Source organism: Pyrgilauda ruficollis, unplaced genomic scaffold, assembly GCF_017590135.1.
Source record: "Pyrgilauda ruficollis isolate IOZ18807 unplaced genomic scaffold, ASM1759013v1 scaffold78, whole genome shotgun sequence".
NCBI classification, from domain to species: Eukaryota; Metazoa; Chordata; class Aves; order Passeriformes; family Passeridae; genus Pyrgilauda; species Pyrgilauda ruficollis.
The window spans coordinates 2,111,083-2,136,311 of NW_024529710.1; the positions used below are offsets into that span (position 1 = coordinate 2,111,083).

Sequence of the window (25,229 nt, forward strand, 5' to 3'; positions counted from 1 at the left end):
TGTTCTTTTCTCAGGCCTGCTCTTGCACAGCCTTGAGCACTGACTTCTCAGATTTTAATGCAAGCTGAAGATTCTCAGCCTTTTTTAGGATTGAACTTAAAATAATTAAGGCAATCTTGAAACCACCAACACAAGTTGATGAGTAGATTTCCTCCTCCTGATTTTAGGCTTGGGTATGAACCTTTGCTGATCAGATTATTGACTATGTTAGTAAGATTTTCCACAGTACTGGGTATACAAATCAGTTATGCTTCTGAAAGACATAATTTAAGGTTGTCACAGCTGCCATAAATCTTTGCATTCTAGACATAAATGAAATAAGTATATAGTATTTTTTTTTTCTTATAGGTAATGTTATAGAAAAGGTTTAATTATAGGAAAGAGGTCCTGTAATAATGCAATTCTGAGCGTGATCCACTTCTAGCTGTGTTTGCATTCATTCTCTAGTCTAAAATGTTTGAAACCTGTGGACATACTTACAGAATAAAATGTACCTATAAGACAGTAGTCACGTCGAGCTGTCTTTCCCAATGCAATTGCTTATTTCATTTTGGCTGCATGGAAGTGGTGGTATAATAATGTACCTATGACAGAAACCAATAGGCTTTGGCACATTTTGAGGAAAACAGCTTTCCTGACAGGACATCAGCTAACACCAAGCCAGGAAAATAGCAAGTCTACTGATAAGTGCTTAGCTTCGGTGGAAAGACAATTTGATGGGGAGTAAAAGAAATATTAATCCTATAATATTTTGTACTGTGTGACATGATTTTCATGCACTGGTTTAATGGTAACAACATAAGTGACAAATAGCTGGCCAATACCTTTCTCTCTTCTAGTCTGACATTCTGCAGTTCCTAGGAGTAAACAGTACATTAAGCAAGCAGCAGCTGATGCCAATAGGACACTACTATAGATATCAAGAGTAACAGAGGGTGGGAAGAAGTGGCTGGGGTTCTTTTTTTATCCATATGAGGAATCTGGATAAATTAAAGTGAGATTTGCTGCAGGTTAATACACAGACAAATATAAAAAACAAACCAAATCAGAATAAACCCATTCCCCCCACCACTCCCCCCAAAAAAATCAACCCAAAAAACCAACCAATCCACCTCTAACTTCAAAATAGACAGGAAGGAGGATCACTTTGCATTAGTCTTGTGGTACTAGTAGCTTGGAAGGCTGCCATACAAGAAGCAGTGGAGAATTTTTGGGGAGTGTATAACTGGCACAACACTCTGTGCTACCTGCCTCTCTGGACTTTCTTCTGCTAGGGGGCACATTAGAACAAGGGAGGAGATTAGAGGAGGTATTTCCAGATTCCCAGCTGCATTTAATTATAGACAACTGGATTCTGTGAGAATTGGGTATTTCAAAGCACTGAAAGGAAGTGCCAGAGCGTGATTGTTTCACAGCATCTCCTGGGTTACTGCTAAACCAGAGAGCCCTTTACCAGCTGGAACCCACCATGCTGGAAGAGCTCCAGGTGATAAGGACTGGCTTCCCTGCAGTTATGGGTCAGACCTGCACTGCCACAGTTCAGTTAGAGCTCACCCTGATGCAGTGGCTCACTTGCCCTATTATACGCATTTAAATGTCAAGTGCACAAGTGGGCCAGAATGAGCAGGGCATTGCTCTGCACTGCAGATGAAAGGCCATAAAAACGATGCAGCTGAGTGTGTCCAGACACTGGAGGCCTCAGTGAGGGGACAGGAAACACTGGTGAAAGTGCCAAGACCTGGAAAGCAGTCCAGATGGAAGACTGCCTGAGTGCAGGTGCCTACATCCCAGGCTGGAGGCAGGCTGCCCTCCCAGGCTCCCACTGCCAGGCTGGCTGGGAGGTGCTGACTCAGACCACCAAGCCCCAACCTGCTGCAGCTGCCGTGCTGCCCGGCAGCCTCACCACCTGGTGCCCTGCAAAAGCAGGAACGCCACACTATCCTGCCAGCCATGGAAAGCCCCACTGCCACGGACTGTGAGTCAGCACAGCACTGGGGAAGGACCTGCCACCCCACCGCCCTCTTTTTGCCCATCTACAGCAGGAACCAGATCGAGACTGTGGAAACAACCACTGTATCAGCTTTAGCACAGCAAACCCCACTCCTGCAAGACCAACAGGTCAGAAAGAGCTGGAAAAACCACAGTGCAAAAGATGTCTGAAGGTTGTGAGCCCTGCACCCTTGGCACACTCTCCTCACAGGGAGAAGAGCAGGTTTTCTGTGATGGTTAACCAAGCTGTAGATACCATGTATGTCTTTCAAAGTCATCATGATATTCCATTACTTAAATCTGGGCATTAACATGCATGACAACCATTGCATGTGAACAAAATCACACCCTTTCCCTGGCAGCTAAATACCCAAATACGTACTGTGCTCATATATAAATATGTATGTCACTGTATGCCGAATGAAATGTCAAAAACTGGTTGAAATGTATGAGATCTTCCAGGGCTTTTTTCTCCTTTATAAGCTTTTAATGAACAAAAATTCAGCACTGAAATCAAGCAAAAGCTCACTATTTTATTCATCAGTTACAAAATGAGGACACAGAAGGGCACAGACAGCAGGTAGACTCCTAGCTCTGAATTCCACTGTTATTAACACAGATAACCATAGGAGGGATAGCCGAAGGTAAACTTGCTCTTGCAACAGTCTTCTCTAGAATGCTGGATCATAGGCAGGTTCATATTCCTTTTAGGAAGCAAACCACTTGTGACAGAGTGCATGTGTGGGTAAAGATGATAGATACTCTATCACTTTAATTAGCTTCTTCAAGAAAGACAGATCTGCATCAGGCCTAGCTAAAACTGAGAGCATATTTTATCCTGACAGACATCCCTTTGCTGGGTCAGCCATCTTTAAAGTCACAAGAAGGACTGGGAACTGACTGGGGCTCCTGATCTGGACTCCTTGATACTGATGGCTCTGTCACATTATAAGCCCATGCATCATTTGGGTCTCCAAAAGTTTTCAACACCTTCTTGTAGCTGATGGCATTAAGGCGCAGTGGGTGGTCTGCCCCTCACCTACTCCTTTCCCTTCAGTGGGTCTTCCAGGGTATCTCAGGAGTGTAGATGCAGCTTGGCACTGTCCCTATGAGAACCAGGAAGAACCAAAGAATCAAAATTCACCTTTGGGGGAGCAGCATCTACCACCCTCCTGGATGCCTTCTGGGAAATTATCTGGCTGGAAGATCAGCACCACTGGTGCTTTGCAAACTATTTTTACGCTCCCGATCGTCACACTTCCTTCTACCTTCATAGACTGTCCTCTGCCATGAGCAATCTTTTCAACTAGTGTTTCTGTCTTCCACAGGAACTTCCCAGGGGACCTTGGAGTCTTGACAGCTGGGGCTGAGCTGAAGACCTGCCTGAAAGAAGGACAGCAGCAGGGAGAAGGGGAGAAAGAGAGCATGGATGCGGTGGGCAATAGTACCAGGAAGGAAGGGTCAGAGGCAATGAGACATGTGAGGGACTGGACAGCTCCAAAAAAGCTGCTCTTCTGAGTGGGCAGCTACCAAAAAAGTCCTAAAGTCCTTCCCATCAATGCCCTGAGCCTGCTCTGGGACCTCTGACCCACTTCTGTGCCTGTCCCTCGCCTCTGGTTCTGGTCCTTCAACTGCAGCAGAATAGGTCCAACCCAGCAAACACTGCTGTCAAGTGATTTTTAGAGGTCGTGGCCCCTTTTACAATCATTATGCAGTGCTGCAGCTAAGATTGCTGAACTTTTCACCCTTTTGGCTGCTCATTTTTACAAATCATGGCACCATCACACTTCTGTATATCGCAAAACCAGGGTCCTGACCAAGGGGCTTATTTGCAGCACTAGGGAAAATAAAAGGAGAAATCAATATTCTAGAGGTTAAAACAGTCATCAAAGGCCAGTCACTCAGCAGCTATAAATCAGTGCAGCAAGATTCAGTACAGAAAAGCTTATGTCTGTTTAGTAACTGGCCTAAAAAGAATTCAAATAGTAAAACTGCAGCAACAAGATGAACAAGAATGATTAGATCATCGCCTCCATCCCTCAGGGCTGGGACATCAGGCTACACTGAGTGCTTTGTGCTGTGGTCAGTAAAGCTGTAGCTGGTTCAGGCTCTGCTAAGGCTTTCCACTTCTGTATTCCTAGTGTTTCATCTTTTACAGATGTATTTTGAGTGAATAATTTATGCATGGGATATTTAAAGAACAGAAACCTTAATCCTCTATTTACTGAATTGAAACAGTGGTGGCCTAGAAGGAAACAGCTGCAATGCCTCACTTCCCACTGCTTCTTCTCTGCTGACCTGCTCAGGACCTTCAACCCAGCCCAGGAAAAGCATCCTCTCCAGAGCAAGCAGTTTTAGAAGAGCACCCAAAATAACTTATAAATGACCACGCTAAAATGGTTTACTTAACATCTTAGGGGTCCAGGTGTGCTACAGTAAGTTTTGGTTCCTTGCATGTTCTATTACAAAGATGAAAGACATGCCACATCCTCAAAAAAAAAAAAAAATCACAACTGTTCCTGGTAATTTCACATTACCAATTCCTGCAGCTCCAGCCTTCCCTCTCTTTTGAGCACAGAATCCAAATTATGCTGTCTTATGCCATCTGGTGAATCCACAGGGGATGAGTAAACAATACCAAACTGATTTCCCTGTACCAAGGGAACTTGGCTTGCATTCACATTCCCTTGGAGATAAATCATTATTATTCTGATTGCTAAGGCAGATTCCACTAAGAGCAGAAGGAAAGGAAGGGAAGTGATAAAGAGACCTCCTTTTGCAGTAAGAATGCAGTGGAGATCATGGAGACAAGCTGCAATAATGAAAGCGACCAAAGTGATAGGGGCTGCTCTTTTGATGTTCTGGGGAATTGCAAGCTTTGATTTAAGCAAATAGGTCTGCATCTGCTCTGCAGATAAGCAAGGGAAGAAAAGCGTGGGTGAAAAATCTACTGATTTTTAATAAGGGTAGGCAGTCTGAAGTACATTGTGTTCTCAGTTAAACTGTCAAATAGTAAAAAAGAAAAGAAATAAACCAGCGAAACTTGAAAACTGGGTTCAGTAGATCTAGAAATGTATAACATAGGGGACAGGGATTTCATTCAACACATATTAAAATTATTTCCTTTTGTAATTAGATCTCATTAGATTGATGGTTTTAATCTACCAAAACTGTGCAATAACTTTATGGTAAGAAAGTGATAGAGAGAATTTTGGCCTTGGAAAGACCTAGAAGTGCATGAAAACAGGCATGTCCATAGTTGTGCTGTCATATAATTGGGCAGCTGTAGAGTTTTCAGAAGGAAACACAGAGCACAGATTTTGGACCAGAGTCCTATTAGAGGCAATGGAGTCTAAAGGGTGACCAGAAATGAGTTCTTGGTGTCTTACATGTTTTCAGGTGAGGTCACATCTGATTTTTACTCACATGGTGGTTTAAGCCATTAGTGCAGGGCTCACGGGTGAGGTTCCTTTCCAGTGCCTGTTGCAGACTTCCCAGCACCACTTGACTCATGGGCTGATTCCTGTCCTTATCAATTGCATCTCCCTGACAGGTGCATCCAAGTCTGAGGGCAGCCCAGTATGCTCCACACCTGAGCAGCTTTATCTGCCCAGCAAGGCCAGCACATCCCAGAGTGCGCAGAAGAGTTCTCCACACATGACAAACCCCATGTAGGATACATCCCAACAGTTGCACATCACTGTCCTTGCTCCCAGCGTGTGCAAGAGCACTTGTTCAGGATGGCTGCCCAAAGCAGCAGTTGACAGATTGCTGCTTAGCACAGTGGTCTGCTGTCAGAAGGAGAAGGGTTGTCAGGAATGTCCTATTTAGGGGATGAAAAATGTACGATCTATAGACTCAGGAGCCATATGAGTCATTATGGCAGACTCAGAAGGAAAAAAAAAAATAGCGTCCCTTAAACTTATTGCCATATCATGGGGACAATGAGGAGGACAAAAAGAAAGGCATGTCACAATGCCCTTTAGAGACAAGGCAAGCATCTAGAGGGTGACTCTGCGGAGAAAGGAGAACTAAAATCCACAGAAGCAAACCCCAGTCAGTTGTGGGGGTAGCAACTAAATTGTTGGGAAAGAGATATTTCCTCACAAAGAAAAATATCTCTTGTACAAAGAGAAAACAGTTTTTCATCTAATCCAGTGCATAATCGTAGAAACATGAAGGAGGAAAAAATATTTGCAAGTAGAAATTAATAATATCCTATAGAGAACAGCAGGTCTAACATCCAGCAAGGACCAAAAAAAAAGGTGGATGTACTAAATCACCCAGGCAGTAGACACCAGGGAAAGAAAAAGGACCCCCCAATCTTCCCTCTGGCACTCACTCGCATCTCAGGTGGTGGCAGAGAGGGAATCAGTAAAGACAGGCAGGGTGTCTGAGCTCCCGCCTTGGAAAGGGATGGGCAAAAGAGCCTGGGATCAGGCTCCCATGGGGACCTGCTGCAGGCAGGGATTTGGCAGCCTGTCCAGACAGGTCCTGCGAAGGGAGGGGAGAGTTTTTCTCTTTCACTCTGGTTTTTGTTTGTTTTTAAACACCAATAGTATTTCCCAGTGTTTATACTCATGTTTGCACTCATTAGCAGCAGTTAATACACCATCTTTGTCATGATATTTGTGGATTCATAAGGCATCGGTACAGCAGAAACTTCCTCAGCCGCAGGGTGTTTGGTTTGTGCAATTCATTTTAGGAAATCTCTCTGGATTTTCCCAGGTTTTTTACAGAGTTAGTTTTATTGATGGTTGTGTCTGCAGTTCAAACCCTTCTTTGCTTTTGATATGTTCTCATGGCTGTGCTCCATAACACTCAATGGCCAGCTGGGAAACAAAACGAACCTCTGAGATCAAAAAGCTTCCAGCTTGTATGTGACCCACACCTGTGACAGGCTTACCTTGAGAAAAAAATCGGCTTCTGAATTTTTTTAAGGAGAATGAAGTGTTAAGGATGTAAGATGTATATGTATATACAGATGCAGATGTATATTTATATATATATATAAAATGTTTTTTCCTCACACGCTGACAGTCTCATTCTTATTACATCTCTTCCAAATAGAAGAACTCATGTGTTAGCCAGGTGTGATTAACTTTGGGCTCTGGTCCTCACCGTGATCTGTTAATACCTTCTTAAGCATAACTATCTTCGGTAATTCTTGCGGATTCACATCTGATTATCTGTATTTTCTTTTTTAATTTTAGTCAAAACATAACTGATATTGAGCCGATACTTCTTGTAATACCGTGTTTCACCACCCTTCCTCCCCAACATGGCGTTTATATACTGAGGGAGGTTTTTCAGTTAATTCTTCCAAAACGAGCATGAGCGAGGTCCATGCTTCTGCCAAGGTTCTGTCGGTGCGGTCTATCTGGCTGCACAACAGAGGCAGGCTGCGAGCTACTCTGCAAAAATAAATTAGAGGCAAGCACGGCTTAAGCAGAGAAGCGGCGTGTCCCCTCCGGTGCCCCCGGCCCCCTCCCGGCTCGGCGGCGGGGGCTCCCGGCGGGCCGGGCACCGAGCGGCGGCGGGAGCAGACAGGAGCCGCCCCGGGGCCTGCAGGCCTGCATGGAGCCCTGCTCTGCAACGGGCTCCGGCAATTCAGGCTGTAGCTGAGAATTCCTAATCTCAAAGGAAAGAATTCGGTGCAGAATGTGCATAACCATTAACCTAAAGTGCCAGGGCAAATTGCCTGTTCTCATGCAAGCGGGCAGGTCACACAAGCTCCGGGGACGTGCCAATGCCCTCCTGAAGGGAGGACAGTGTCACTGTTATCAGCCTCTCCTATTCTTTTTCACAGCTGAAGATTAAGCCCTGATGCTTACACAAACACTAGCCATAGCGGGAGATTCTTTTTTTTGCGTGGGATCCGTCATAGCACTGTTGTCTAGTGTAAAAGCTTCATTAAAATTCAGACTTCCACTCCTACCTGATTATTCCAGCAGTGATCCGCAGGAGGTCTGACAAGGCCCGGGCAGGTGGCAATCCCTGTCACATGCGACAGTTTCCGCGCTGCCTCTTTGGAAAGAGGCCAAGAAGCACCAGAAGCACCGAAATTCAGAACATAACAAATAAAACAAAAGATATTTGGGGCGGGGGGCAGTGCGGGGGATGTGGAGCAGAGGCGCCAGCATTCAGACAGCCCAAAAGCGGTTCCGAGGGGCCTTCTGGGCAATCCACAAACTGGAGGTGCCACGGACCTCATTTACCCCTGCAGCTTGACCTCTTACACAAATTAAATTCTTGAAAAGGAGAAAAATAAAAATCTCCCTACCTTTCTCCAGAGACTACGTACACCTCTGCAGGGCAGCCAGCCAACAACTGCACAACATAGTGCACATCTGCCTTGGAGATCTTCCTTTCTCATTTTGGCTCCCAAAAGAACATGATTCACAAATGAAAGGGCACTTTACCAGGCTTTCAGCACATCTCAGAGGAAATTCAAAGTTTTTATGTCTAACCGTTGTCTCAAAGAGAAAACTCCCAAAACCAAAATGTTATATTCTTAAAATGATAGAAAAAACTACTTTTTGCCACATCCTGCCTTCATGAAAGCGGCAAAGCCAAGAGCAGTATTTTTTGCACGCTGTAGTGTCTCCTTGTTTCATAGTCTAAGCTTCATGAAAAAAACTGTTTTCTCCTTCTGTAACAGATTCTGGACTCACTAAGCATGCAATTAAAATTATATTTATTAATGAATAACCATCTTCATTCAAAAGAATGCAGTTATGGACCTCCTCTGAAAGGGTTAAAGTGATTTTTGGCTGCTTACCACTTACTATCAATTTGCGTAGTTAACCCAGCAGGGACTGAGAAGTCAGGCTGGGAATAGCAGTATGTTTCCAGTCTACATCAAGGATGGAAGCCTGACATTGTATAAAGTAAACAAAGATGGGGTACTGCAGAATACTTATTTTAAGTAAGGATTTTATCCCGTTTGAGCAAAAAGGATCAAGAATGTTTATGAATAAACCATTGAGTGCAAATACTTTAGACTCCACCATAATAGGCTAGAAATAAACAAGAGATTTCTGTAATATTAATTCTGGTGTAAGCAGTAACTGTATGCATGCTGACAAAAATTAAATTACACAAAAATGCTTTGTGTGGGAACAAGTAATTCTTACCATTTAATGGTGCTGCATAAATAATATCATAATATAACTGCTTTCTACAAAACCTGATCACACATAATTTCTCCCAATTTATCATGCTGGTTCATACCAATAAGTTCCCAAAGGAGCAGCTTTGTTAGCAGCAGGTATTGATTTCTGAGCTCAGACTGCATCTTCCTACTATTACATTTCACTTGAGAAATTAAAATGTTTCTGAAAACTGGCAGTGAGGTGACACACCACCTTCCTGGCAAGGGAACATTACAAAGCATTTACTGCTGTCAGTGCCAATTCCATTTACAAGTTTGTAGTGCATGGGAAACTTTTCTGCATTACTAATGAATAACAACTTCTGAAAGATGGGAAATTAATTTGATAAGAAGCCACCCAAAGCCTTGCAGAGCAGGATAAAGGCATCCAGGAGGAATGCATAAACAGGATGGCTGAGTCGGCAGGGTAAAGCAGGAGGGCTGTCAGAGCAACAGACTTTCCTAGGAGAGGCTCCTCAAGGAACAGTTTCCCCGAGCCCTGAATGCCACATCAGCAGGGCATTGATTTCACACCCAGCTTCACCTTCTGGCCTTCTCTGTATGGCCCTACTCACATCGCTACAGAAGTAGTAGGTCTGGCAAGAGTCAGGAAGGTACTGAGAGCTTCCGACCTCCCTAATTAACTCCTTAGTCATTGCAGCCCTTGATCTTTCTAGTATGGCCTGTCTTCCTTGTACTAATCCCTGAAATCAAGAGAAGTGCTGACAAAAGTATATTACTGGGGCTGCTGTTTTATGGTATGGAGCATTTGGTGGCAGGACTACTTGAAGGTGTTTCTGTTCCTCTTGCCTGCCCACTGCTTGCTTCTGGTGGGGAGACCACTAGAGCTGCTTTGTTGCAAGCTGCTTGAGGAAATGCCCCAGCTTAAAAAAAAAAGAAACCTGCAAACAAACAAACAGACACCAAATCTGAGACAGATCCATGTGTGTGAAGAATGAAAGCTGATTTCAGGGGGGAGACCCAGAAGCAGGGCTGCCTCAAGCTTGGTTCATTTCCAAACACTTGGTAGCCTTAAACATATGAATATTCAGGGAGATTTCTGCTCTGGGAGGAACTTGTATTTTGTATGCCAGGAGACAGCCATGGCCAGCAATAAAATTGCTAGTAAATGTGGTAATATTTCCATTAGAAGATGTGTTTGCATCTGGGTTTGTCTAGGATAGCTTTATGCCCAGAGAGTTATCAATCAGTGCTCCTTCCTTTTGATTCTGCACTATCAAGTCTGATTGGTATTTTTGTGTCTGAGGTTAGAGACAAATTTATTGTTTTTTCTTCCTAATACCATTACAGCTTTGTCATTTTGGCTTTGTGAGATACTTTATTTAATCAAAAAGGAAAAGAAGGGATTTTATTTCTACAAAGACTAGCAGGAGGCAAGAGCTGGTATTACCAAGCTTTGAGAACAGTTGCTATCAGGAAAATTATTCTCCAAATGGAGGCTGAGGGCACTGACCACAGTAAACTGAACTGCGACATGTAATTTCATTACTTTGGCTGGGCTAAGCTGCCTAAGCTTATTGCTGCCTCCAGCAAGTTGGCTTGCAGCCACAGTGGAGGGATGTAAAAGGCTTGAGGGTTGCTACAATTTTCTCAAGTGCCTAAAAAGTGTCCAGTTGGTCATTAGCTGATCACCTTTTGGTTTAAACAGATCACACACTACTGTGCTCTGAAAACACACTGGTTAGGCAGCATTGCTGTTACAGACTTGCTCTTGAAGAATTACCACACACACAGGAAATCTGTTTGATTCCCACATGTGTTTGGTTTTCAGACTTACAGGCTCCATGGTGGGGTAGGGGGAAAACCAACAACCAAACCATCATTAATTCCCTTGAGATCTGTGCTGCATTATTTTACTCTATGCAATCCTTTGTTCTTCATGAGGCTGTATATACCAGTACAGCATTTCTTCTCCTTCCTGACTCTTTGAAAGTAAGAGAGTAGGATGAATAACAATCTTGCATGGTGGGTATGTATATCTGTCTGTAAACATTTATATGTGACTTTCATGTCTGTGAATTGTGCTGGGCAGATAATCATGAAAACTTGACAGTCTCTCCTTCAAAGCAGAACTGTGAGAAGCAATTACATACACTTTGAATACCAGCTGGACAAGCTTCCCACACCATAAAACGCCGTATTTAATTTTGAACCTGGAGGAGTTGTATCCTGCCATCTTTACTCTGTCTTCAAATAAGATTACTGCACTGTGCTCCAGGAAAAAACCATGATGCTTATCATTTGCACTAGCTGCAGAAAACCCTGGCTGAATTCACTGACCTCTGTGATACACAGGGTAGGACTGAATGATCAATCATCTTTAATCCTTAAAACCTACCAATAGAAAGAGGGAAGTGCACAGCTCCCTCTAATATGTGCTGTTCTGTTATCTCTGGCAGAATCCCTAGTATATAGGAATCTGAGCTTTGTAAACTGCCTCATAAAATCCTGCATTTATCACCGATGTTACTATTGGGTGTAACTAAACCAGCATGGAGAGTGGTTTAGCAACATGTATGAACACGAGCAAGCAATGCAAATCACAGTTCCTGCAATTCATTTCAAGCTGTTCTTAGAACAGGGAGGAGCAATACACAATAAAGGGTGAAAATCATCAGTTTTCTCCTTTTTGAGCTTTTACTTCTTGTTAATTAATTCATACTGTGAATTAGTTCTGGTTGGTGGATACATTTAGGTGTTTTGTGAGTCTGAGAGCATGTCCTTACCTCCATTCACATTATGAAACAAGCACAACAAACATGCCTATTGATTGGGCATCTGCATTTGGTCATTTGAGAAATGTGTCACCATAAAGGTCACTTGGATGCCTGAGGACAGGAGGAAGGAAGGTGTAAGTGTAGAGGCCCGTACATTGCACAAGGGCTGTCAAGTGACAGGAGCTGTGGACAGGCTCTTTTGCACCCCATAAAACCTGCTACTCCACACACTACTGACAGCAGTGTGTTTTTTTTTTAACTCAAGGCATATACCTGCGCTCAGTGAGTTTCAAATTATCATTAATCAGCACTCCAAAACCACTCTGAAGTCTTCACACACTCATTGCTGTAAGCCAGTCAGCCAGAACACAGGAAAAAAATCTTGTGTGATTTAATTTCCTTGGTCTGAAACATCAAAAGGAGTGTTAACTATGTGGACAAAAATCCTATTCTGATTTATCAGGACTTAAATGCATGTTTTTAAATCACTACTTGCATTTTTCCTTAAGTATATGTCCAGATAGCCACTGGAAGAAAAATTCCTGCTTGAGTGCCAGCTACACCTGTTTATGATAAAGCGACTGGCCAAGAAGTACCAGTAAAACCCAGAATATGATAGAAGTGGTATTGGCAAAATTAAGGAAAAAACTGTGAACATTCTAAATAATGGCATTTTCTTATGTCATTTCCTTCTATGGGAAAGCTCTGCAAAGAGGGCTGTGTTTGCAGGGATTTTCACAAATCCTGCTGAGAAGGGAGGTGTTATCTGGTAGGAACATGTTCTCCTCCACATCTGTACTTTTTGCTAAAGATGAAGCAATTTGCCCTGAAACTTTGCTCCTCCATATCAGGTCAGGATTTTACTCAACTTGCTGTGGTGCCAAGCTGAGCTGACAGCACACTGCTGACACTTGGAAAAGGGAAGAGAGGCTGTGGTGCTATAAAACCCTGGGAAAAAGGGAGAGAGGTAATGACACCAAGGGGTAGCCGAGTCTCTCTTGTGCCCACAAAACGCAGCATCGCAGAGACAAGTTGTCTTTCACCACCCTCTGATCAAATTCAGCTGATGATCAGAGAGCTGGGAACAGTTGAGACCATCCCAAAGAAATTTTTGTCCAGACTAACATTTGAAGACCATGAAGAGGATGGTCTTTCACTTCTGAAGAGATGAGCAAGTACCATTAAAAGGCCCAGAAAGGGACCTTGTGTAAATTCTATTTGCCTTCTCCACTTAATTGAAAACAAAGTAATTGGCAAGATTCAACAAGGACACAAGACAATAATGCCTCACAACTAGGACATGGTATTAATAGGCTTAAAATCCCCCAGAATAGCATTTGCTTACCCCATTTTTAAATGTGTTAAATAAGTACATTACATGAAACTTTAATGATACATGGTACAACTCCACATTGTGCCACCAGTCCATTGCATTGAGATTGGAGATAATTTGGTTTCTCAACTTGGCCTACTGTACTGCTGGCATTGTTTTCCCCAGCTCCTACCACTGGTAATTTCCTGCACAAATGGGCAATCCCAGCCTGCCTTTTGAATCCGTATTTAGACTTTGGAAGATCTATCACTTAGCGTTGGTGAAAGTATCTGTTATTTTTGCAAAAATAGCAGGCAGCTTAACATGTCTGGGTTTTGGCTTGGCTTACTTCTTTCTTTGCTTCACACAGAGACTCATGAGCAGCTCTTTTGATGCCATTGGCTTTTTCAACATTACATACTATCTATTAATTTCATACTACCAGACTTCCTTGGCTGTTATGTATAAAATGATTTCCAAGTGACTAACTCGCAGACAAACAAACAAATGAGGTTGGGCTCTGGACCAGGTAAGGGAGCACCAGCCAGGGAGTCTGGCACTGTGTTTGTCTTTGCCTTAAAATGGTGGGACTTCATGCGGAAAGAAGGCAGGAGCATCTGTATGAAGTATGACAGTGAACAGAAGGTGCTGATATGATTCTAATCCCTGAAATCTATTCAGTCAGTCTTTGACTTGAGCTATTTGTGTAGCTGCAAGGTCAAAGAAAAAGTGGGCACAGAAAGAAGTAAATACCATTTCCTTATCCTTTTTTGTAGGGTCATTTTTTGTTGTAGGGTATTTTTTATCCAATAAGGGAGTGTACACAATAGATATAGCCTGAATATACAACACAAGCGGACTTTCAGTGACTCTAAAAAGCATTGCTTAAAAATATCTGCCCCTAGGCATATCACTCAACAAATCCCAGAAGCTGGAAACTTCAGACCTACCCTAACACTGAAGACATATAATAACCAAAAACAACAGGCCTTGAATGCAACTTCAAAACCCTAGGAAGTCTGGGAGTCAACTTTCTTTATTGCTCCTAATTACAGAATATCTCTTATCTTTCTCCTTATCTCAGTGGAAAAACATATTTTAAATATGAGAAACATATAAATAACAGGCCCAGCTAAGTCATTACATTTTCCTGATATTTTTTCCTGATCTTGTTTTCTCTACCTCTTTTTTTTTCTTTATCTTGGCTACCTCTTACTAAAAAATGCTTGCTTTCTACTTGATTCTCCTTTCTCTATTTTCATTCCTAAAGCCAAAACAAAGAGCAATGGCTATCAGCTAAGGTCCTTCATAATTCCTTTGCTGACATTTTTCTTAGCCTTCTTCTTACCTCTCTTAACCTAAAATAGAAATGTTAAGCCTTAATCAAAGAATAACAAAGGGTAAACATGATGCTCTCCCAGTTCTTCTAGTTTACTCCTAAGGTTAGCAGCTATAGCTACATCATCCATACCGGATGGAATGTAGCAAGAGTCAGGGTTCCTCAGCAACAAGGTATAAGGAAGAGATTCCACTTTTGCCCAGGACATAAGCCCAAATGTGCAGTACAGCCCCTCCCATGCTCCTTCCTGCCTCCCCTGTATGCCAGTGACCATGCTGTGGCAGAGGGGAGAGAGACCAGTGTTTGGGCAACAAATCACGTTAATGTCACATAAAAAATGCAGCTAATAGGTTTTACCTAATAGTTTTGCCAGACTCAGCACAGGTGAATTAGTTACCAGGGCCCAACTTCTGAGTGCACAGGGGACCGTAGCCCACATCTCTGACATCTCTGAGATGTAAACCTGAGTGACCAACAGACCTCTACGATCATTATTTCCTATCACACTTCATTACCCTGAAGACTACCAAGAATTTTGGACACATCCTTTTTCGCCTTAGAATTTCCCTAGATATTAAAGCATTGCAAATTTACACCAGAAAAATCAATAGAGCAGTTGTTCCCAGATAAATGGTTAATCAAATTGTTTCATCTGTAACTGAATATATGTATTTTTTTAGTGATAATTAACAAACATTAATTTTCAAAATAAGAAGACCTTCAGGATAAAAACTTTTGGCTAATGGATAAAAATTTTGATAACTTGGTAATTTTAGTTACAAAATCAGTGTAGAATCACAGACAGGAACTACATCTCTTTCGTTGTAAGTAGTTTTTGTTAAGGAATGGAGAATTTTCAGGATTATATAAAAATAATCCTAACTTGCTCTGGTATGAAACTTTTGCTTCCTCTTCTTCCCAAACTTTTTTTTTTTTTTTTTTTTTAATTTTTCTATATGGTCTGGCAGTTTGGCAGAAAGACAAGTAAAGAACTTCTAAGGAGGGGAATGTTTTAGACAGATAAAAGACATCCTCTCCTGATAGCCAAACCTCTTGGTGCACTTTGAAGGCAGTAATCATCAGTCATTGCATTTTTCTTTCCCTTTCAGGGAGAACAGCAAGATGGAGATACTTAAAATTACCTTTTAAAATAATCTTTGTGAGTCTCTTGTCAAAGACTAGCCTTGGTCCCTTCCAACCTATCTTTTATTTTTCCTTTTGTTACTCCCTGGAACAGAGCTCTGTGTTCCCAAGAGGGTTTTGATAGTAGCAAATTGCTCATATCAGCTTAGAAAAACCCATCCTCTCCCTGTACTGTATGTCCTTTTATTTAGTTTATAATAGTGAGGCAATTGGATCCTTTGCTTTGTTCTCTATAAAAAGTAACAGAAACCTAATAGGAGCAACCAGTGGAAAGGAAAACCTTACTCTAGGGCAGGGAAAAAATGTCCCTGTGACAGACATGACACTGGGAAATCATGACCTGGTTTAGCTTCAGCTAAAGAGGTGGTTATTAGGGCAACTTAGTTCAAGAAGCAAGTTACATCAAGTTTTTGCATTCTTTGGGAGTGAGAAGGACAAGGGATGCCAGCACAAAAAAAAAAAAAAAAAAAAAAAAAAAAAAAAAAAAAGTCACACACGGAGAGGAAAGCAGTCTGCTTTCACCTTTCATTCACAGTATATTTCCACTGCTGACTTCTCATTTTGCGGATTCATGGTTGTCTGAGTGTTGACAGGAATCAATTGGCTTGTCAATACCTGAGAGAGATGCCCTGTACAAGAACAGGAGCAACTATGAGATACATGCTTTATTATTAATATTGTTTTTCTATCAAGGTTCAAAGCTGGGATTGTACAGTTTTTAGCTGGGTAACACAGCAGAAGTTACAGTCAAAGATAGTTACAGACATTGGTACAGGTCAAAGAATCCCACTAGTCTTGTGATCCTCTCCAAGTGAACTCTGTGTATGGAAAGCAACTGAATTAAAATGATATTCTGACTGATAAAAAGGCAGACTCTTCACTCACTACTGTGGTGATGCATTCCCCCCTTCTCAGACCACACTATGATCTGAGACATGCATAGAGACAGGTTTGTGGTTACTGTCTTTTACAATCAAGTTTGTCAGCAGAAAAATCTCTTATAATTCCACTTCTTAATTTGTTTTTGTAAAGCATCTTATTAAGTTATTAGACTAGAAAAAGAAGTAAGAAAAACAAGAAAACATAATAAAATATTGTAATAATGCAGGCAATAAAAACATCCGTATAGGAAGTACAAGCTTAGTATAAAGTTTATAAATGTCTCAACCCAGTACTCTCAAACCCTACATTTGCTTTTCCTGTATTAACAACAGAACACTTTTGTTACCTCTCTAGTTTCATATTTATTCATGACTAGCATGTTACCCCACACCAATAGTTTGATATTGGTATTATACATATGAAAAACATGTAATCAGAAATAATTCCTGTGATTGGTGACGACTCCATTAAAGAATTTTCATTAATTTGATATTTTTGGAAATGTAATCACATTTTCAAAAAACATTAAAACAATATATTGAGTTTTAGTTTCTTCATTATTCTTAATGTATTGCATTATTAATGTTGCCTGACCTTGTCCCCTGAGGTAAGCACTGCTGACACCTTTTTTATTATTTTTCTCATTAATAAACATGTGCCTTCTTCATTAACCCATGTATTTCTTCCACCATGTAGAGTGGATAAAGCGTCTTTTATAATTCATTTATTATTCATTAACTGCTGATTTTAATTCTTTCCATGCCATCTTCCTACGAAAAGACCATTGGAGTGGTTAGTTTCTTAATTTTGTAACCATGCACGTAACTTAGCTGTTTGTGTAAGAATTACGGGTCTGTATTTGGACACTGATAACTGAAAACACAAAATATTTGTTGTTGCTGTTTTGCCTAGGAGCAAAGTATGTTACTAATGTAATTTGCTAGTAATATCTCATTTTAAAATACAAATGCTGACCCAGCACCCCAATGAGGGGAATCCCTACCAGTTTTGCCATCCTTCCCTAAATTCACTGTGTCCCTTATCCGTTTAGCAAACTTTCTAACAGGCTATGCTGTGAGACTACAGATAACTCTATGGTTAGACATTAAACTACAGTGTAACTCCCCTAAATCTGTTTTTCCAGATTAGGAAATAAAAAGAAAAGGAAAATATTCTCTGTGACTTTTGCATGTTCTTAGCCACACAGATCCACCAAAGGCAGAGAAAAAGACCTTCTGCCACGTCATCCAGACATGCACTTCCCCTACTCTACATCATCTAAATGGAGATGTCTGTGTAGCATTTACTTAGCTCCCTCTTCTTCTGTCTTAGGCATACAAACATGGTAAATACAGGGACACTTCTAAAGTCTCTGAGTGTATAATTGCCATGTTCATCCATAATGATATAGGAAGTGTTCAGTCTGAAGAAACCCAAAAAACCCCAAGGTTAGGAGATAAAACCCCTTGACTATTATAATTTAGTTTCACTGCCTCTGTAATTGCAAAAGTGAAGTCAATGCATTTTCTCTGCCTGATGGGGAGGATACAAAAGTAAAAGGTCAAGGCTTTATCCATCTGTGGTTCTGTCACTGACTTAGTGTATAATCTTGCATAAATCACTTTGAGCTGTTGTGTATCAGGTTCCTAACTAGGACAGTTAATGGCATCTTCTTGCTCTGCAACTAATTTTAGGTCTATCTCAATTCTAGTAGCTTAATAATATTTATCAACATTAACTTATTGGACAATGCTTTTAAATGCCTTGTGCTTATTTTTCTGTACTAATGTTTCCAAAACTGTTTTTATTGTCATGACTGTAAAATGTACTTTAAATCCTTATTTTTATTATTTTATTTTCCCACAATTGGTAGTGAAAAGGGATTTTTTTTTTAGCAATGTGTGCTGTTTTCCTCTAATGCTGGCTTACATCAATGACAAGTGATTTGAAAAGTCATGTCATCATAGCAATATAAAGGTATAGCTTGAACCTTTGACTTTATTCAGAATTGTTCACAGTTGCATTCATTCAACACAACTATTTATTCTTTTATTCCCTCATCCATTCATTCTCTCATGCACCCTGCTATTCCCTGCATTATGTATCGGTTTGCAAACCTCTGGGCATGTTCAATGCCCTTTTCATTGACTTACTAATAACCTACCACCACCTGTTCACTCACTCACTCTTGGACAGATCTGCCCTCGGTCTCAGATCTGGCTTCTGAGACACTTTTGGTCTCCTCTCAGACCCTACTCTGCTCCTGTATCTTCTAACCTGTAGCTTATTTGTTTGTGAATTTAATTAAGAACTGCAGGTTTAAGAGCACCATCAGTTGTTACAGCTCTCTTTAACCCCCTTTTCTTTCTTAATTGCTTATTTATTTTTCCTGGCACAGACTTGATACAGCTTGCCTAGATTTAAAATACCTGTGTGTATATTCAACCTCAACACACTGTCTGAAGTAAGTGTGTTAGGACTGAAGCACTCTTTACATACTATTACTTTGCAGAAAGCATTATGTGTCCTTTTTAAAGATTAGACTTTATTATGCTTATAGTTGAGGTTTTTAAAATCATGTTTCCTCCATGTCCTTGGAACACCCATTATGGAATTGATGTGGACATGTATTAATAATTGTTCAGTATATGATCTCATTGCCACAGCATGCATGATTTGGAAGATTATTATCTCTTTTAGGAAAACAAAATCAGTTATAATTACTATGAGGACCAGTGTCTTTAGCCCTACACCACTAGTTCACATACAACCCAGATTAATATTACAGACCTCTGGAAAACCTCTCAAATTTGTGTCAGAGGCCATTTGTTTTTTAGTCCTGTGAAAGACATGTCTTCTAATTGCAACTAAAAGGAATTTTCAGTGGTGCAATTCATGGTACCAGCTGTAAGTTCCCAACACTGCTATTACTAGTGTTTTCTTTTTCTCATCAAATCCCATTTGCTAATATATTATTGAAAGAAGGTTCTAAATGTGATTGAGAATCTGCCATTTCAAAAGGTACAAATATCAATTCCTTGTTTTACCTCCAACCTTCATGTCTGCAAGACTGTCCAGGTTTTGCTGAGAGTGGAGACTGAAAGCTACTTTATACAAATTAACAATATAATTCTTAAAAGGTAATGACATATAACCTGGACAGAGTCAGAAATAATGGATATTTTGTCTTGGTGCTAGCCTTTGCTTGAGCTCCCTTGTGCTCCCAGTTTTTGGAAATCTGTGTAGACTGAAGTCTTCATGGGGAAACCTGACAAAATCCCTGTGATTTTCCTACTCAGAGCTAAGAACTGCCCAAGCCTAGATTTTGTAAAATGAGAGATTAAAAAAGCTTCTTTGTTTCTTCCCTTGGAATATAATTTCATAGTTGTATCCCTCAGGACATGCTTAAAGTCTTGCCTACACTAGAGGGTTTTGCTAGCAGATTAATACCAGCAGTCAGTTCCAGTGGAGATGCAGGTTAATCTTCTGACGGTATAAATTACAGCAATTTCCCAGATACAATGATAAGGATTTTTTTATCATTTTCAGCAAGGATTTTCTGGCATGGGTTCATTTGATCCTTTCATTTATGCCCCTGTAATACTCGTCAGAAGTGGTTCTCCCCTTCCTTGCAGACCATGGCTTCTCAGCCCCTCCTGCTCCCCGCTGCTGCTGTTCCCCAGAGCTGAGTATGACCACTTTCTTCTCCATGCTTCATATCTAATGTTTTGATGGCATTATGGCCCTCTTTGATGCCAATGGTGTGATGAACACTGGTTATCTAATGTTAAGCTGGACTAAGTTACATCACCATTTTGAAAATGTAGCGCAGGAAAACTCATTTCCCACTGTTTACCAACAGACTGCTTGCTGGCTATCCTAGTACCCTCCTTCAGATGCTACCATTTTGTAGACACTGAAGTATCAAGGTTGCTTTGCGTGTAACTTCCTTAATCTGGAGTTATTATCATGTCTCCATGCTTTAAGACGCTTGATTTCCTCTTGACATTATTTCTTACCTACATTTACCTTAATGTGAAATATTAGAGATTAACTAGCATGCTATTGTAAAAATACAGTATTGTGTAATGCTGGAATTTAAAGGTCAGCCAGTAAAGCAAGTGCTAATATCTGACAAACTAAATATTTTGTTCAGTCTTGCTTCAATGACTATTGCTAACCAAACAATCTCAAGACACTGGTATCACCAGTTCCACAGCAATAAAAAACCCAAACCAAACCCCAATCCAAAACCAGACACCCATGTGTTGATCCATGTCATTCATCTGAACATTCACACCAGGCGTGCAAGGACAGGATGATAATCAATAACTCATCAGTGACTCAGCAGAAGGATCGCAGGTGAGAACTGTGCATTTACTGACCTATTTTCTAGACAGAAGTCCTCCTTCTATCTACCGCCAAGCAGTCACCTAAGCGAATCTATGCTTTTAAGGTGCAATAATTCCAGTAATATTTGCTTTCGATACGAGTTATTTCATTCCCATGGTACCGAGAGGCTGGATCGCAGGTGCGGTTTTCCCTGTGGTCTGCGGCGAGCGGATCCATCCTGCCCGCGACGAAAAGGCGGAGGAGGAGCAGTGGAATGCGACAAGTGGCACTAGGTGCGAGGAGCAGCGGCGGCTCTTGCTCGGCCCGGCTGAACTGCGGGACACCGCACCTGCTTTCGGCACAGGCGCCTCGGTGCCTTGCCAAGCCATGCAGCCCCAGGTGGCGCGGGAGGAGCCGCTCCGCCGGCGCCGTGACCGGGCTAATGTCACCCGGCGCCGCTGCCGCTGCGGCCGCGCCGCGGGGCCGCTGCCGTTAACGGGGCTGCGCCGGGCGCGGGGGAAGGGACGAGCAGGGCGGCTCAGGCCCCTGCCAGACACCCGGGAGCGAGGGCCGGGTCCGCCCGCAGCCCCGCTCGGCCGCCATACTGCGCGGCGACCCAAACTTGTTACACACGGGCACCAACTCCTCCTCCCGCTGCTGCCCCTCCCGCCGTCGCCCTGCCCCCGCCGGCGCGGGGAAGAGGGGGCTGCGCCGGCCCAACCCCAGCCGCGGAGAAGGCGCCGAGGCAGGCGGGGGCCGTGCGAGGGGAGCGCCGCAGCCCCCTGCAGGTAGGAGCGCCCGGCGGGGCGGGCTGTGCGCCGGCCAGGGAGGAGGAGACGGCGGCGGGGGGTGGGCGGAGAGAGCAGGAGGCGGCGGCGAGGGAGCGGTCGGCACTGGGGCAGCGACCGTCCGTGCCCGCCGCGCCTTCTCCCGCCGAGGTGGGTGCGGGGCTGGGGGACCCGGGCGTGGGGACGGGCGGCGCGGCCGCACCTACGGAACGCAGTCCGTCCTGCCGCCTGACAGGGCCCGGGCCGCCCCTGGGTTCGGGCGGGGGGCAAGGGCGCTGGCAGCCCCCGCCTGCGACGCGGCCGGACCGAGACGGAGAGGAGGGGCCTCCAGCTACAGCAAATGAGCGAGGGCTGCCAGGTTTATAAATCTGCTTTTCCTACCACCGCCCTCGAGCCCCGCTGACTCCGGCGGCAGCGACCGGCGGCTGCGGCTCCGCCAGGTGCGTGCCCGGGGTGGCGGTCGGGCCCCCGCCGCCCGCGCTTGCCGCACCTGCCGCGGAGACGGGGGCCGGGGGCGCGCCCGAGGGTGGTGAGGAGGGATGCGAGGCTTTTTCGCCTGATTGAGAAGCGGTCGGTTTCCAAGGGCCAGCAGCTCAGGTTGCCAGGAGTGTGTCCGGGCGCTTCGGGGAGGCCGCTGTCTGCTCGGAACCGCCGTCCCTCACTGAGCGAAGAGTAGTACGCGGTACGGGTGCCTGCTGTCGGGTGACCGGCTGGATGTGTTCTGAGGAGCTGTTATGTGCGGCTTTATTATTTTTTACTCTCAGGAGAGTTTAAATTAGGTCTCCACAGAGATGCTGAGTTTGCAAGGTACTGGTGAAGAGAGAGTTTTCTGTCCCCATTTGCCCCTCAGCTAATTCTCAGGGAATGTCTTCACTGCTTCCCGGAGGTGTGGGTTGTTGCATGGTATTTTCTGCGTATACAAAACTACGCATCATGGGCGTTTGAGGGAGAGGGATTGAGTGGATGAATGCAGCCGTGGTAACTTCATTGTTGCAGCTCCTTTCTATTGCGTGACTGCCTTTAGCAGGGAGGGGAGTAGGAGCTTGATCCTTCCCTGGTGTAGGAGGGAACCTGATGGATCTGTAGGTTGAAGGGATTTTTCAAGTCTGCTATTTGGTTTAATGCTGAAACATTTTCCTATCTTACTTCATGTCTTTATTGTCATGTGCCTCTTATGGGGAGTTAGTTCGGCTGAAAAATGTGAAACATCACCTTAAAGTTCGTAGCACCCAGGTATTTCTAGTAGCTCTGGAAATCAGTGTAGTAATAAACCTCTTTTTTAAAGAAAATTAGAATTCTTACAGTAATTAGCACACGTCTGTTGAGTGCTTTATGCCCATCGGACTCAGAAATAGCTACTGATCTCATACTCCCTTTTGGATACCTGTATGGAGGTTTTGTTAGAGAGCTGTTTAATGACTTCTTTTATTAGAAAGAGTGCGAGCTCAGGCAGTTACGCAAGTGCGCCTAAAGGAAGCTGTGCTGGCTGCATGGATGGCGAATGTGGAGGTCGAGCCGGAGTGGGAGTATCGTTTACAAACTGAGTTAGAAAGGGGCATTGTAAGAGAGAGCCGAGTAGCTCGTGTTGGGTGAAACACAGTACGTACCATGTTCCCTGCTGTGCAGGAAAGAGCGTTTGTGCAGCCTGGGACGACCTGGCTATGTATGGATGGCCACTTACTCTTTCCGGTAGCAGGGATGAGGTATAGGTGACTTCTTCCACTGGAGGCAAACCGGTGGCATGGGAATGTGTTACTGCGTTTATATTCTTGGAGAAAAAAAAAGGCTTTGTAAATGGGGAGCTAGACTGACAGATGAAGTCTGTCCTTACTATCATCTCTTGGCTTGTAGAGGAAGTATTTCACCATTTCTCCCCCTTCCTGTGAAGCACTTCGTATTCCTTTTTCGATGGTCCAGGATTGCTATAGAGTCTGCTGACAAAAGCTGCTTACATTCATACCTACCAAAATAGGTCTATAGCTGGTTTTTAAATTTCTGTTGTTTTTTTTTTTTTTTTTAAGAAACAAAAGCCATTGTCGCTAGTGAGGAGGGTGGTAGCTACTTCCACAACAAATTAAGCATTTGATCTGAACGGTTCTATTTCGAAACTCTAACACTGATTCATAGGTTTTTCTGGACACTTAAGTACAGGTGCACCCACAGACTTAATACGCTATGTTGTCATCTCTTTGCTGGTGTTATGATTTTCTCCTCTCCTCCCCCCATTCCAGTCCCTGCATAAACAGCTATTACACTAAACACTCGATAACCTTTTCTTATTAACCTTGCATGGATACAGCAGTACCCTGCCAAAATGTGTGGATTTATACCACTAAGAGGTCCTGCAAAAAGAAGAGATGTTCTGGATGCCCTGGCACATCCCATGTTGGCCTGCCTCCTGAGCAGCTGAGCCTCAGAGTTCCCTGCTTCATGCAGCCTTTTGCTGAGGAGGAGCTGGAGAACTCGAGAGGATCTGTCATCTGCTGAAGGCCACTTGGGTGGAGTTAAAAGCTGCACTGTGCTTGCTCTGCAGCACACTCTTGTCCTCTCTCCCAGCTGTCTTAGGGGGTGTGTGCCAAATGAATGTTTTCATTTAAAAATACATTTTCTTAGCTGTTTTCTTGCAATGAAGCAAGTGGGAGGTCTCTTTCAGTCATGTCAAAATCAATTCTTGTTCTGGGCTGCTGGCATTAGATGTAATACTTGCATATGTCACCTAGTTTGCAAAAGGTGTTGGATAAGTCGATAGGTGGTTGTGCCATAATCTGATTTTTAAGGATGACTTTTGTAAGTGGGACTCTAAATCAACAGAAATAAAATCTTGGAGCTTTTGTATCATAGTTATGTTATCTTGGAACTCTGCCGATTGTTTTGTTTCAGTTTTGGTTTTCTCCAGGAAAAAGGGATTCTCAAGCTAGTTGTTACAATGGGGATTTTGTAGACAACAAGAATATCAAGTATTTCCCCTGAATGTTCAGAGGTGGTTACTTATCCCATGTTTTACTGTGCAGCGGTAATGAAATAATTGCCAAAGTTGACTAACATGTCTTGTAAGCCTCCAGTGCTTCCAAGTGTTGGATCTTGTTGAATTCATATTCTGTGATTTAAATGAGTTGAAAAGTAGCTTCTGAAGGTATATGATCATGAAAGCATTATTCATGACTGGGTGGTGATCTACTATGAATCTTACTAAACTAAAAATCAAGTACTTGTACCCATGACTTAGAGTGTTTTAAATTCTAGGTAGCGTGTAGTAAGGTTGGAGATTTAAAGATGACAACAAAAACAAGTAAAGCCGATAGGAAACTTTCATTGTGGTAGTATTGAACAATTTGGTGGGGGAGTGTTCTCTATTGTGCCCTATACTCAGTTGCTGTATGCCATGTTAATTAACTGAAGAAAGGTATGCTCATTTGGGAATCTGCATAATAAACAAGGAGCTGGGAACTGCTTTTGGCTTTTTGTTTGGTTGCTTTTTCTCTGAAGTTTTCTGCTTCCTTTTTTCTAACTTGTAATTACTCTGATGATAAAGCAATGTTTTATAAAGCCTTCA

At 42.9% G+C, this 25,229-nt stretch overlaps 1 protein-coding gene across 8 annotated transcripts in view; it reads left to right on the forward strand.

Moving 5' to 3' along the window:
- The first annotated feature begins 21,592 nt into the window (after positions 1–21,592).
- Positions 21,593–25,229, forward strand: part of SEMA4D (semaphorin 4D) — a 99,981-nt gene continuing 96,344 nt past the window's right edge. For 4 of the 8 annotated variants that reach the window (XM_041486745.1, XM_041486746.1, XM_041486747.1 and 1 more), the window contains exon 1: positions 21,762–21,826. The gene's annotated coding sequence lies outside the window, so the exon portion shown is untranslated. Of the gene's footprint in view, positions 21,677–21,761; positions 22,117–22,263; positions 22,359–25,229 lie in introns of those variants that run through there. The other 4 variants (XM_041486742.1, XM_041486749.1, XM_041486743.1 and 1 more) reach the window with 3 other exon arrangements.